Source organism: Rhincodon typus, unplaced genomic scaffold (genome assembly GCF_021869965.1).
Source record: "Rhincodon typus isolate 14 unplaced genomic scaffold, sRhiTyp1.1 hic_rhity00002165, whole genome shotgun sequence".
Taxonomy (NCBI): domain Eukaryota; kingdom Metazoa; phylum Chordata; class Chondrichthyes; order Orectolobiformes; family Rhincodontidae; genus Rhincodon; species Rhincodon typus.
Window position 1 is genome coordinate 8,234 of NW_025967803.1, and position 16,191 is coordinate 24,424.

Below are 16,191 nucleotides of genomic sequence, written 5' to 3' on the forward strand. Positions count from 1 at the left end.
TGTTGCAGTTCCACCATGCACACTTTAAATGTTTGCCATTGCCTCTCCACCATCATCCCTTTAAGAAAAGGGTCCCCAGTTTATCATAGTCAGCTAACACCTCATACCATTATTGTTTCCTTTATTTAGATTTAAAACCCTCATCTCAGGACCAATTATGTCACTCTCCATCTGAAATGAAGAATTCCAAGTTTTTCTTTTGTTGGTTCCCTCACCATCTGCCAGAGACCCAGACTAGCAACTATGTCCTTCAGGACTCAACCAATTTGGACAGTGGTAGCGCTGCTGAGCCACTCTTCATGACAGACAGACAGACAGACAGACAGACAAAGAATCATCAGTATTAGGTATGAAATGATGTTCACTGATTTTAGTTGGTATTATGCAACTGATCTTATGCCAATTTCACTTCTTTGCTCATTACAGAAACTTTTATTTACCTCACACTTACATTTTTGTCCTAATATGTGATTTCGTGTGCATAAAACTACACAGGACTGCATCTTACTTTGAAGATTATGGACAAACAACAACCCAAATGCAGTGCTACTATGTTTTCTTGCAGTTCACAGCCCTGCAGGTAGACCTCTGTTTGAATGTGTTTCTTGTCAGACAGGACAATCATGACCTTCGTGTCAGCTCATCAAGACTGCAATTTCCACCACACAGTGCAGGAGACTGGGAACCAGGCAGTTTTTTGGAAAGCAAACGATTCTGTAAGGAAACGGGGACGGTGTATATTTTCTCTAGTTGTTTCAGTACATCCTGCAAATTCAACTTCCTGATCCAGAAATAGCCCAAAATAAGCAACTAATGAAATGGATTCCTCAGATTTCAGTCATGTCTATTTGGTTAAGCACATGTTTTCAATGGTGTATTAGTAAACTAAAATACTGGTCTTATAAAGAACTATAAATACAGAGACCAGAAAAACTGACCTGGAACAAGTTTCTTTATTTATTTTACCCATTTTGACAAAGGAAGCATTTTTTCTGCAGGGGTGCATTATCTTCCAGTGAATGCATATGTTTTCTTTTCACTGGGCTTTTAGATACAACCACAACGACGACAACAAGAGCGATCCCAGCCTTAGCTCAGCACCACGCTGTTCAGTTTTGCAAGCTTGGAAAATCAGCAACGCATTGCAGCAATGAAGTTAGTTAAACTGTTAATCCTGCCATTTTGCTAAAACAAAGTGATTGATTAATTTACTGATTGATTTATTGTGACATGTACCAGAGTACAGTGAAAAGCTTTATGAGCAGTAGAGGCAGATCATAGTAAGCAAGGATGTACAGATCAAAGGTTGTAAAACAAAACTTGAGGCATACAGGTTACACTGCACAGGGCATGCACTAGGCGAGATCAACATTAGCAAGATCAGCATTATTTGAGGCTCGAGAGTCCATTCAGTCTTATAACAGCTAGGAAGCAGCTGTTCCTGAGCCTGTCAGGGTGTGCGCTCAAACTTCTACAACCTCTTCAGGCACAGGAGATCATTACCGGGGTGCGATGGGTCTTTGATAATGCTGGCAGCCTTTCTGCAGCAACAAGCTGTATAAACAGAGTCTATGGCTAGAAGGTTGGCTTCCGTGATTGTCTGGGCTGCGGACACAACCTTCTGTAGTTTCTTACAGTCCTAGGCAAAGCAGTTGCCATACCAGGCCATTATCCACCCGAACAGCATGCTTTCAATGGCGCATCTGTAAATGTTGGCGAGGGTCCTCATGGACGTGCCAAATTTCCTGAGCCACCTGAGGAAGAAGAGGCATTGTCATGCCTTCTTGACTGTCACATCTATGTGGGAAGTCCAAGACAGGTTGTCGGTTACTGTCACTGAGAAACTTGACACTTCACCCTTTCAACCTCAGTTCTGTTGATGTAGATGGGGGCGTGTTCTCCTTTCTTTCTGAAGTCAATTGATCAGTTCTTTAGTTTTTCTGATGTTGAGAGAGAGAATTAAAAACAAAATCAAAGTATTTATCCCATATCATGGAACTGAGCACAGATACCACAAGCAACTGTGTGAATTAGCTATCTAAAATCTGCGTATATGGGAGCAAAGTGAGTGTTTTGTTCCTAATTGATATCCGGTATGTGCATTGCCCATACACACCATCTCATTTTGTACATTTAAATTTCAATTAAAACTTGCTATTGAATGGCAAGTCTTTGAGGTTGCAAGTGTGAATGGGGCACTATTGGGATTGACGGAATAATGCATTTGCATCATCAGTAAAATAAGAGTCTTGATCAGGTAACATGTTGTTAAGGAATGAGGCCAAGAAGAAAGTACACTTATGTCAGAGTGAATGAGAAATAAAGTTCTTAACTACAACACCAAAGAACAGCACAAAATTCAATCATGCCACACTGTGTGAATTTGTCACTAAGTGACAGTTGTATGAAGGTTTACAGGTGCAATATGTATGGAATTTCGGGGAATGAAAGAAGGATTCTTCCCCGCCCCCCCCACAAATTAAAAACAATTTCAAAAATCTTTATTTGGTCCCTTTATCTCTTGTACAAATATGTTTACTAAAACTGTTAAATAATCCTTTTGGTATAACATCTGAGCATCACACAAGGGTATAATTGTGAAATGTGATTTGACTAGAAGAATTCTGGAACTATAATGTAACATTTCAATGCTTTTGTACCAGGATGATTGTGTTCTGTAAATTTACTTTTCAGAAAATTTGAACTGGATTAATAGCAGCTGTGCAAAACATCAAGAGGGACAGTTGACAGTGGCCAAGTGCAGTATTGTGAAAAATTGGTATCACATGATTATTACTGGATTGGTCAATTGGCTGCAAATATTTACTATACAGACAGTTTATTTCTGCATTAAATGCACTCAAGAACCAAACTCAAATATTGGGTCTCATAGTAACAAGCTGAAACTGTTGACACATACAGGCACTGTGGCGTGAACGGGTTCCAGACAGGAGTCCATTCACAAGTTGATTTGTACTTAAATCGGAACGCAATGCAGCGCAATATAAAAGGTGCTGCTCGCAAGTACAGGAAATGTTCGTATTCAGATCTTCAGTGCTCTGTGATCTGTACGTCCTCATTTGCTATGATTTGCCTGTACTGCTACCAAAACAAAGCTTTTCACTGTCCTTAGGCACAAGTGACTACAATAAATGAAATCAAAAAAGTCAGTAACCCCCATGGAAGTATGTTTTTGCACATATTTTTGTACCCAGCACCTAATTCACGAGGTAGAGGTCTGGGGAATTTTATACAAACTAATTTCTTATTTTTACAATCAAGAGCAGTCCTTCACCACAAGAAAAAGGGTAACAAAGCCTGCTGAGTATTGAGTTCACAGCTCTTTTCCTTAAAAAAAAGTCTTTATACCACTGTAGACATTTACAGAGTTCTTAAAGCCCAAATTAAATCTAAATCACAACAACTGTACACTTAGAGTTAATTAGGTATTTGTGATTATGTGCTATATTTTAGATTAGCTGTAACACATCTAAAAAACATTTCATAATGAAACATTAACCTTTTGCTGACAGTTTGATATTAGAGATCATGGTTGACCCTTGCTGTATCAATTGAGAAAATAACAGGATCAACCTTTCTTAAAATTGAGTTGTGAAACAGTTGCAAGTTTAAAATTGAAACTTGGTAGTACAAAACTTGAGTATTGCTGAGAATACAGGCACGTTGTCAAAGCTTTCCATCTTGCTCTCATCAGGACTGATGCAAGAACACCAAGTTTCAAAGAAAACAACAATTGGTAGTGCACAAGGAAATTAGTTGGTAATTAAATTCTGTCATTTCAATACAGAATTCACCACAGAATAATTGTTTACCAGCACACCAGACTCTGCTCCCTCACCCGGATATTCTTGAATTGGTTGTTAGTGTAATTCATATCCCATTTAGGATTGTTTGACAAAGGCTGTCCAATTGCAGTGTGCAACATTAGATGCAATTCTAGGTTGTGAGTTTTGCAAGCATGGACTGGGCTGAGTACAGTCAGTACACTGCTTCCCGTAAAATGTGAACAGAGACCTGTTTGATAAGATCCACTATTAGCTAATTAATTATGCAAAATTGCTCCTTGAAGTGTTCTATCTGTTCTGAGAAATGCAAGATGAAAAGCTTCAATGCATATCTCCATTATAAGCAATAAAGCAAAAATAACTCAATATCAAATAGTTCAATTATTTACAATACTGAATATATTCAAAGTTACCCTGAACATCCTTGCAAATAGGGACCAGAAAACTGCAAAAACTTGTGAATTTAAACCAAAAATAACACTTGTTCAAAATCTTAAGGTTACTGGGTCATGGTTTGTTACTGAATATAACTGATCGTGTAAAATTTTTGTGTCAGACACCTAGGGCTGGAGTGTTCAGGACTTGTTTGTAAATAATGACAGCAAAAATCAGTCTGGAATACAGTCACCTTCGCCAACCCCTACACTTTGATTGCAGAATTACTGTTTCTTTGCGATATGTTCTGCACTCAAAGAAAAAATAAAAAACTTTGAATATGTGAAGGTGTCAAAATAATACTGCTCCATATCTGTTCCTAACCTATGGTTAACTACTTAAAGCAAGTTAAATCAAATAAAATGCATTTAACTGTCAGGATTTTAAGCTACAAGTTGCACATCTTACAAATACTACTTAAATTAGATAGTACATTAATGAGGTCATCAATATTTTAATGGTATAAGCAATTTTGTGCATCACAAACACAGGTTACTAGACAGAAATTCTGAACTGACCCTCAAGAGAAGCTGCGATAGACACAGTAAAGAAGCCGCTTCCGTGAACATTAAAAACGATGGCCAGGAAAAGATTCAGAGGTTCATCTAACTTGTCATACTGCTGGATTTAAACACCACAGAGTGAAATATAAACGGAATTTACAAAGTGCGAAAGACAGCCTAGATACAGTAAAAAAATTTTCAAAACTTGTGTAAATAAATCAAATGTTCTTCCATCTGAATGCACAAAGTACTTTAAATTCAACAGGCAGCAGAACTCTCCCATCCCTAGCAAGTACATATGCAGAATTTTTGCTGGTTCTGACAGCCTGAAATCACAATAAGGGAATATATATATAATGTACTTATCAGCCAAAGTTAGAATTTTATCTACTAATCTAAATCCATTATACAGAACAAATCATGTGAATCATATTATCCTTCTCCCTTCCAACAATACCAAGCTATGGAAACAAATAAAAAGGAAACAAAATAGACAACAGCAACTTGTATTTATACAAGTGTCTTCATCCTGATATTTCACATGACCACAATTAAACAAAAAATTGAAACTGAGCCAAAAAGGAGAAAATATTGAATGTCTTAGGGCATAAGGATGGGGGAGGCTTGAAAGATTTAGTGTATCAAATTATTGTTTGCTTCATCCACTCATTATCATTAAACCCTCTGCCTTATGCAACATACAAATCAGACATGGAATCTAACAATCACAGGAAACATGCAATTTCTCGCTCCCAAAAATTCCTCTTCTCAATGCTTGCTGCACTGTGATAAAAATGCACTTCCTACTGATTATCCTGTTGGTCATATGCCCTTAAAATCTCACTATAAAATTACTCCAGGTCGGTGCATACTTTTTAAAAAAGGTCCAGTGAAGCAAAGTTCACAGAATGCCTTAGTAATGAAAATTACAGTAAAAAGTGTTCCAAATCCTTCTGACAAAAGATGAATATGTATCACCTACAGAATGCTGGTTTTTAATCAAGCTACCAAGCATGGTTTCCTGAAGATGTGGAAAGGAACTCCTGTAAACCAGTCAGGCACAGATGGTTGTCTCAGCGATGTTCAACAAACTTGGGAGTTCAATGTTCTATTGTAACTGCTGGAATAGAAACTTAGAAGTAGTTCCCACATCCTCTGGATTGTAGATTAAGTTCAGAGAAAGGTAAAACATATAGCTATTGATTAGAAATACAGAGATTGCAGATAGCACACAACACAAATTTGATCAAGGTCCAGAAATTCAAGTAAAACTGTCTGAATTATTGAAACAATAAACTTTTTATTAAATCACCACTGTTACAACGTTGTGTTCTTTTGTTCTACAAAACAGAAACTGTGGTCACACAAGAGCATAGTAATTGCTTTATATTTAATTTTTTAAAAAATTAAACCAAGTTCGTTTTCATTTTAACATTCACATTATATTAAAATTGAAATGGCAAGGTAAGGTTTCTGGTAATATTTTCCTTCCAATTTAAACAAATCATCAACGTGAAAATACTTTGATTAGTGATATAAAGACTAATCTGCAGAACCACTATGTAGTGGTATTTGAATATCAATCAGCACTTGGAGCAAATACTTATCAGCATAGTATGGAAAGGTGTCTGGCACCTTTGCTGAACGCATTTACTGAAGTTAAAGTTTCTCTAAAAAAGGGAAGAAATACCCTCACTGATTCCTCGAGGAAAGATTTGGCACACCCTAGCGCTCAAAAATGGAACTTGCACTAAGTTTGGCAGCTTTATGTAACAGCATTGTCAGATTCAATAATGGGATCCGACGCCCAGCTAAAGCAGAAGCAACGAGTTAATTGTACAGGCATTTCCTTTCAACTTTAGTACATTTTCCTTTGCTAAAAAAGGGAAATACTGTCAAACTCTGACCTAACTGCTTGGATCAGCTAGTACCGAATTAGAAACATGAACAGATACGAGACAACATTGTATACATTCCAAATAGATAGATTCGAGTGTAACAGATGCGAGTGCTAATAAGAACAAGGGCCACGCGTCGCTCTAACGCTCGATTATACAAAGTGATAAGAGATAACATGTTATTTCTATCGATTTGCAATAAACATCTCAGAGGAACTTTTTCCTTGTAATTTGATGGTGCGGTCTCTAGAAATGCTGTTTACCAAAGAAAGTTCGTGAATTAATGTACTGTCTCTATCTTAAGTTTTGTGCAACTTGTATAGAGTACCATATGTAACTGGATAAATGTGGACAGGACCACTTCCTCCTAGCATTAACTCTTCTCCCCTCCCCCTTTGGAGTTAAATCTGCCATTGTTTCGTAATAATGTTGCAGCAAAGTGGGTCTGAAATGTGATCTAACCGCTTGACAGCCCAATTCTTGTGTATATTTTCAAACTTTATTTTCTCCACTGGTTCATTTCAATTAAAGAATCTGAACTGTTCTACTGAGAACTCTTTTCAAAGTATTATTCCTTCGACTGTAACTTCCTCTTTAAAATACACAGAATTATCAACGAAAACATAAAACACCGCCTAAAATCAGTGAAATAAATCCTTGATCGAACTCCAAAAAGAGTACCAACCTTGTTTGCGCCCTACGTACTTCAACGTTTCAATGTCTGCTTCCCTTATAACTCGATTTCCTGTTCAAGTTCTTACTGTTATTCCCCGTTTACCTCTATTTAACGTATTTGGCGCAACGCCCATTATTTGTTACCCAGGACTAAATGAACCTAGAATAATGGTCAAAGACAAGCTCCGCAAAAATTATATCAAAACCCCAGCGGCCAAGAAATAATCTCTTCATATTTTGCATTCACAGGTACAAAAAAAATTTAAACCCCAACACGTTTAGAAACGCCACACCCAGGACTAAAATTTAAAATGTTAGTTACACAAGTTACTTAAGCTGCAAAAAAAGTGCAATAAGTTTCTTGGCACTTCGATACTGAACAAAATTTTTCATTAAGTATAGATCAAGACAACCCAGTCAATTATTAGTTACTCTCTTTGCTGTCTCTTTCAAATCGGTACCCACCCTCTTAAATGCTTATATTCCATACTTCAAATTATTTGCCCTAGTTTCGAAAAGTCTGTCCCCCTATGTCTGTAGGCCCGCCTTTCTCAGTCTTTTCACGGATATATTATGCCACCTCCCCTCCAGGCTCTCTGTGCCGACTACATGCCACTCATTCAACTCAAGCTCCATGTTTACAACCTCTACGCCGGGTTTTTAAACCGCGGTTGGGCTACAGGAACCCACCCATCGCTGTTGAAAACACTGCGCCTCGCTATGCTTTAAATCACGAATACACTGCATGTAAACATATCAACTAAAACAAAACTAATATCCATTTATATTGCTCCAAACAAGAAAGTGGGAAAACGATCAAATCGCATGTACGTATACTAAACTTAGCAGTGCATATCATGGTTTGATACATGGAGTTTCTCGATGCCAAAAATGAATCTAATATCGACGTGGGATGCCCCACTGCAGGGGTTTGTGCTAGGAATGCTCCAGGCATTTACCTCGGTGCTTTGTTGAGGTCATTACTGTCACCTCTATGTAGATTTTCTCTCCCCAGTCCAAAAAATCTAGACAAGACAGCAAATGCAAGATCACCCACGTCACTTCACTTTTCAAATAAGTGCTCAAGGATATGAAATATCAACAATCGCCAAACTGTACCAGACAAAATAAATGGATTCTATGCAAATGCATTTCCCGAGTTTGACCACTTCCCTGTTTATCCAGAAGGGAGGAGTTTGGGGGGGGGGGGGTTCTACATGTGCTCTACCTCACCCTTCCCTGTGAACTAACAACCTCACAAAATATGTTTCAAGTATTCATGAAGCTCAGAACGTGCCAGTTCAGATTTGCACTATCCCTTCAACGTGTTTATATTTATGTGAAGGCATGTCTCTTCTTCCCCCTCCCACCTCCAAAACACGTTGCCACCTTACATACCTTCATCCAGTAACCTCTCCAAATGATTGAAAATGCCGCAGAAGTTAGGCAGGCTACTCATCAGCTTTTTGTCGTTCATCAGTTGCATGAGATAGTCTGGGGTAGGTTTTGGTCGCTCCTTATTTTCCATTTCCCCAACCATATTCCAAAAAAACTTTCCCCCCCTCCCCAGAAACACGCACACACGAGAAAGCTTAGAAAGTTCCGGTGTTGAACAGCCACTCGCTCGTCTTCTCGGTCCCAAACCTTGTCTTTTTTTTTCCTTGTTGGGTTGTCTTTTTGGTTTTTTTGTCCTTTTACTGGAAGCTTTTCGCAGAGGGATTTCTTTCTTTTAACTCCCGTATGTGAATGATGAGAGTTTATCTCTGCTGCGCAGTACGATCCCTCCACACTAACACACAATCTCACGCTAACGGCTCTTATGTGGCTTCTTTTTTCCCTCCTGGTCCTGCTCGAGCTCTCAACCCTCAGACACCGTCACAGCCTCCAGAAAAAAAACCAACCGTCATGTGATCCGCGCTTGCGCGAGCAAACTACCACCACACCACCCCCCAACACTGCGTGCGCGAGACCAATGAGCGGCGGAGACAGGAGGTACGCGGGACTGTTGGTGTGAGATGCTCCTCGGACGCGTGCATGGCTCCTCATCCTCGCGCGCGTCCACATCGGCAGCGTTTTCCGGTGGGAGGTGGCGGGGCAGCTGGTATTTTGCGCAGCCGCCGTTGCAGCTCGCTTGCCGAGCTGATGAAGGTTTGTTGCGTGATGGCGTTGCTAGTGTGTGATTGGGTGGAAAGGGGATGTGTAGCGGCGAGATTCCGCGCATGTGTGTTGCTCGAACGGTTTGAGAGATGGGTTTTTACAGCAGAGCATGGCAGCGCTTCAGCATTTGACAAGCTTGAGATGAATTACCCTATAGAGATGTGGGTTTGTATTCCACTTTCGACTTGCTTTTTTTTAATGCTTTTGTGTGTTGCACAATCAGCTTATTCATATGCAGATAAACTGGACTGTGTTGGTGCTAAATACCTATTCCTTTGGGTTGAAGGTAGGGAGGGCACTTAAATATTCATGATTTTTTTTTCTCTTTCCCTTACGTAGCTACTAAGTTTGTCCTCCTAAATGTTGAAATGTGGCGGAATTGCCTTAATGAATGCATGCCTGCACACGTGGAAACAGAAACCGCGTAAAGAAAGAAATCTTAAGTTTTGTGCCTTTAAAATTTACACTCAGTAAATTGTTCCCATGGAAAGCAACACAGGAACATTATTATGTTTTTAACCATTTCTAGGGGGTAAACTTAATTCAGACTCCATTGGTGCGAAATTCAATCTGTTGCCTCCGCCGAACCCACCCCAAAGAAAGTAGAAGTGCGACGCGTTGTTCCCCAGTGATAAATACATTATTTAAAATGTCATTTTTAAACTTGCAATTGAGTACTAATGTTAAATAAAAATGATTTGCACAGTGATCACTCAAGTTTCCACATTGTAATACACCAATGTCAAAGCTTGACAATTCCAAATGAGGCATTTATTGTAGAAAGCTTTATAATCGAACAGTTTATAAATGAATGTTTAACTCGGTCTGTCTCGACAACCCGACGCTTACAAACAGTAATGTACATCTTTCAAAGTTGGTGCCATCTGTAGAAGCAAAAGAACAAAATTATTTGAACAGTTTGAAGTAAATTGTGTTTATATTTGTCAGTTGCTTAATTCCCCTGTTTTAATAGAAGTTAGTGGTGTCGTCACACCGTGTATCTTTACAATTCCATCTCTTGTTCGTGACATTGATATAACGACAGATGTTTAGAATTTCCTTGTGCAAAGCAGCAGTTTGGTAATGAGCTGACATCGTGCTGAGAGGAAAGAACGGCGCGTTTGCTTCTGCGTCAGAACGTTGGAATGTTATCCATTTAGCACTTGAGGGAAAGGTTGTTTCTCTTCTCAAGCGATCACTAAAATCAGACTATTTACAAAAACAAGCATCATGACAGTGTCGGGTAATGTCTAGGCGAATCGAAATCGTAGTTTTGCTTTCTGTTTAATTCATTGATATTCCATGTCTGCTAATGATTCTTCCTGAATTCTCTGCCCGTGCTAAAGCGCTAGCTTAATCCAGAGATAGTAGGAACTGCAGATGCTGGAGAATCCAGATATGTTTTTGCACCTCAGCCACTGATGTGTATCATCTTTGTCTTAAATCTTTTTATCTCAATACTTTCCTGCTGAATTTGAGGTGACACGTTTTCTTTGATAAATGTTTTCTTGCCTTTTTGAGGCAAAACATTCAAATTGCTTAAAAGAACTGCATGAAACTAACTTGCAAAATTTGCTTTGAATTCGTACAGAGAAACAGTAAATAGCGAGAATTACGTTCTTGAATTACACTACGCGGCAAATTATTTGCTGTGATCAGTGGGATCGGACTGATTTTTTTGAATTACAAACATTCTTCGCAACCCACCTCAAAATCCCATAACAATTATGCAATTGATTACAATTTTGACTTGTCTCTAGACTTTGCAGATCATTGTTGAAATCCCTTCGAAGAAATTTTCAGTCGACATCTTTTAGATTGTTGAAATAAATTTTCTTTAATCCTTAATACGACGGAAAACTTTGTATAAGAGTGAAGTAAATCGAATAAAGCTTTTTTTTAAGAAAAAAATCCCCGTGCGAAGCGGCGAGTTTGTGGAGTGAAACGAGTTATGTTATGGCTAGAGACGGTTCAACTATTTAGAACGTTCAAACATGCACAAATGTCGAGTATCCCATTTGGGAAGCGCACGTTTTCGTTCATTTTTTTTGTTTTAAAGATTGCTTGTGAGATTTTTTTCGCCGTTACCTTTGCGGTTGCGAACTCTCGGTAAAATTAACACGTTTAAAAAAAAATTTACAAGATTCTTTGCTCACATAATATTCTTGTCAATCACTTTATCGCTTTTATTTATATAGATGTTTCTGCAGTCGTAATCAACGAATATGAATTGGCAACTCTTTTTCACTATTTTCTCCCATTGCTTTCTACCGTTGCAGTTGAATGGACAGTCGGATGGAACCAGCCCCTTGTCCAATCCGAAGACATGTTAGAGCAACATATATCAATTACGGTTCCATTCTATCGAATGTAAATAATCCGATTTGACTGATTATCCTTATTTAGTAAAAATGAGCTCTGGTATTCTGAAATATCTAGGAACAAAAATATGAACCTGTGTAATTCCAGGAGTTTGATGAATAACTAAACTCTAGTCGCCCCTACTAATCAGTACAGACAGGTTAAGTGGATTGCCACACTTCAAAATGTGTAGATAGTAACATCAAACCTACAATAATGTATCGTTAAAACATGCGATCAGTAAACCTGACGCCTCAACAAACATCTTACCAGATGATTACCTTGGGTCGGTCACCAGATAATTTTCACTCGAGTTCTATTTGCTGCTACACTAATGACGTGTATTTCATGAGGTCACCGCCAGCATTCAGAATAAATATGTCTATATTACTATATAAAATGCCTCACTTAAGGCAACCAGTTGATGTTTCCATATAAGAATATCGAGGTCATTTGACTAATAGGGTTGTACATTGCAGCTGCCAGCGTGATGTAGTTTGAGCAATCATCTAAGCATAAACGCGTCAATAGAGCTTGATGGGGATTTTCGCAGTCATACCCAGGACAGCGCCTTTATTTGGGACGCGTAAAGTCCAACCTTAAAACAAGTTTAGACATTGTGCACCAAAAAGCCGTACACCAACATCCAAGTTAGGGTTTGGCAGGTTTGCAATGTGCGCTGGGACGTCCAATGGTTTCACTGAGAACTCGTAAATACATGTGACACTGCATTGAATTTATTCGGAGGAGTCTCGATGGAGGTGGCCCTTAATTTCAGATAAACTGCCAGTTTATCTGAAATAGCTTAATCGATGCTAAATCTAAATTGTAAACACAACCTTATATTCCGAGTAGAAACTTAGTGTTTTTTAGTTCTTAATTGTAATTAGAACTTTTTTTTTGCAAAACCTATGTGCTACTTGTGTGTTACTAGTTGAATACTTAGTTTTTTTGGTTGAAATTGTAGAACACTAACATTAAAAATATCATATTGTATCTCCTTGGCTACAGTTGCTAATTAGAGTCAGAGTTATACAGCACAGAAACAGACGCTTCAGTCCAACCCATCCATGCTGACCAGATATCCTAAACTGATCTAGACCCATTTGCCAACATTTGGCCCATATCCTTTAAACCCTTCCTATTCATGTACCTATCCAGATGCCTTTTAAATGTTGTAGTCATACCTGCCTCCACCACTTTGTCAGGCAGCTCGTTCCATACATACACCACCCTCTGCGTGAAAAGTTGCCCCTTAAATCCCTTTTAAATCTTTCCCCTCTCACCTTCAACCTATGCCTTCTAGTTTTGGATTCCTCTCCCTAGGAAAAAGATCATTCTAACATGTCCTGACTTAGTATGGTAATTCTAAAAATGTATCTTTGTAGAGACAAGAATGTACATATTTATGCAATTTGGCATCACCAAACGTTGTACAATTTGTGTATTTTTTATCATAGTGTATTTAAAATGCCTAGCCAAACAACTTTAACCTGTTTTTCTTTTAAATGCAAACTGATTTTATTTGCTAATGCTCAATTGAAATAGCAATTATTCTGAAATTTTCTTCTTCAGTACAAATTTTTAAGGCACTTAACAGCTCACCACAGTATGTAATGATGAAGGATCTGTTGCTTGCAGGTTCCAGTGCATTCTTCTGCAATAGTAGACATGCTTATTAGTAATGGTACAAACTGTTGAATTCATTGAAGTAAAGAACATAGGACACTGTAGTATGTCGGATAGATCAAGAATTGGCTCATGGGCAGGAAGCAACAAGTGGGGACAGGGAGTTCTTTTTAGATTGGTGACCCATGATCTATGGGTTTTTACGGGGATCACTGCTGGAACTGCGATAACAAGGTGTAGAGCTGGATGAACACAGCAGGCCAAGCAGCATCATAGGAGCAGGAAGGCTGACGTTTCGGGCCTAGACCCTTCCTGCTCCTATGATGCTGCTTGGCCTGCTGTGTTCATCCAGCTCTACACCTTGTTATCTCAGATTCTCCAGCAGCTGCAGTTCCTACGATCACTGCTGGAACTGCTACTATTTATATATTAGTTCCTTAGTGGGAAGGCTGGTTGCAAGAGGGATTTTTAAAAAAAAAAGTTTACGGAGAGATATTGATCGGTTAAGTGAGTGAACGAAAAGTTGACAAATAGAGTATATTGTGGGAAATATGATATAGTTCATTTTGGAAAGAAGAACAAAAAAGCAGCGTTGTTTAAATGGAGAAAAACTGCAGAAAGCTGCAACACAAAGGGACTTGAGGACACTTGTACTTTATAACAGAAAGCTAGCACATCGATGCAACAGATAGTAAGGAAGGCTAATGAAATGCTGGCCCTTATTTAAGAGTTTGGACTACAAGATTAGGGAACTCATACTACATCTGTACAAGGTGTTGGTGAGACCACAACTGAAGTATTGTAAGGAGTTTTAGGCCCCTTATTTAAGAAAAGATATCATTTCATTGGTGGCAGTACAGAGAACTAAGGTGATCCCTGGAATGAAGAGATTGTCTTATGAGCAAAGGCTAAACAGCTTGGGACTCTACCCACTGGAGTTTAGAAGAATGAGAGGTGATCTCACTGAAACATATAGGATTCTTAAGGGGCTTGACTGGCGCGAAGATTAGTTTTAAAGCTTCAATTAGCATATGATGTCAGCAAATGCTGAGATGATTTTTCCCCTTCTGGTCCTTGACTCTCTCAGAGGGCATAGTCTCAGAATAAAGGGGTGCCAATTTAAAACTAAGATGAGGAGGAATTTCTTCTCTCAATGGTTGAGAGTCTTTGGAACTCCTTACCACTGAGAGTTGTGGATGCAGAGCCCTGGTGTATATTTAAGGCCGAGACAGACAGATTCTTGATCAGTAGGGCAATTGAGGATTATTAGGAAAGGGCAGGAAAGTGGATGTGAGGAATGTTGGTTCAGCCATGATCCTATTGAATGGCAGAGCAGACTGGAGGGACCATTTTTCTTACTCCTGTTCCTATGCCTTATGGTCTTAAAGCACTGCATTTCTCAAGTTTAAACACTCTTTCAAGATTCTCGAGCATTTCAAGGCAATTTAGCAGTCTAAGCAAACTCTAAAACTTTGAAGGTTAACCAGTGATGGAAGGGTGATGATGAGTTGCCTCAGGGTGGCTCTCAACCTGCTGCCTATCATGGGAGACTTCATTGCACAATGTTTGGACATCATATGCTAATTGAAGCTTTAAAACTAATCTTCGCGCCAAAAGAGGTGACTGTCCTATCTCACTGCTGCTTTCTCCCCAGTCATGAGTAGGACCTGTGAAGTTGGTACTTGAAAATGGGATCACCTGAAGATGCCAAGCATAAAATCATATGGACCAGATGCAGGTATTTTCTAATCAACCTGTTCAGAGATGTTATGACATACTTCTGGGGCAAGTGGGACCTGAACGCAAGTGTCCTGGGTCAGACATAGGGACAAAAAAATTGCATCACAAGAGTCCTCTCAAACAGGTTGATTAAAATAACTATAACACAAACCAAATGCAGGCAATCTATATAATGAAAGAATTGAAAACCTTAAGGGGCTGGGTTAAAGCCCTGCCCATTCCAAAGGTGTGTCATAATACATCTATGATCATTTGTATAATAGTCCTTTTTTTTTGTATATTTAAGGCTGAGATAGATTCTTGATCAGTGGGGGAATCCAGCTTATGGGGAAAAACACAGGAAAGTGGGCGTCAGGATTGTCAGATCAGCCATGATCCTATTGAAAAGCAGATCAGGCATGAGGGACTGAACAGCCAACCCCTGTTCCTGTTCCTTTAGTCTTATAAATGTAGACTAATGGATTCTTCATTAAGTCAGAGATCTTAGCCTCTTTGTCGCTGTCTTTATTGACTTTTTGTTGATTTTTCTCTGCTACCACTCATAATTTGTTCAATCTCATTCACTTTTGTTTCATCTTCGTGACTTTTATTCCTTGTAAGTTACATGTGATTTGGCAAGAAAGGAGTGACTGAGAATGCAGTCTGTATTTTCCTTTGAAGATTTTAGGGTAAGTGTGGCATACAGGCATCAATAGTTTCTTTAGCGTTTCCTGCCAGTTGCTTGGGCTTTTTGTTTTAACTTTATCCACTTTCCTTAGCATTCCCATTGTACTATCCACTTGTGACAGCCTTCTAATTTTGATTTCTATCCCTGTTGTTGCCATTGAATAAGGAACCATACTTTTATTTCCGAGACAGTGGGAACTGCCGATGCTGGAGAATCTGAGATAACAAGGTGTGGAGCTGGATGAACACAGCAGGCCAAGCAGCATCAGAGGAGCAGGAAAGCTGACGTTCTGATGCTGCTTGGCCTGCTGTGTTCATCCA

At 39.0% G+C, this 16,191-nt stretch overlaps 1 long non-coding RNA gene across 1 annotated transcript; it reads right to left on the reverse strand.

Annotated features, from left to right (window-relative positions):
* Positions 1-934: 934 nt before the first annotated feature.
* Positions 935-9,402, reverse strand: LOC125481440. The gene is made up of 2 exons (XR_007261340.1): positions 8,716-9,402; positions 935-1,940 (listed from the first exon to the last, which is right to left on the reverse strand). It is a non-coding gene; the product is annotated as an uncharacterized LOC125481440 (long non-coding RNA).
* Positions 9,403-16,191: the final 6,789 nt, after the last annotated feature.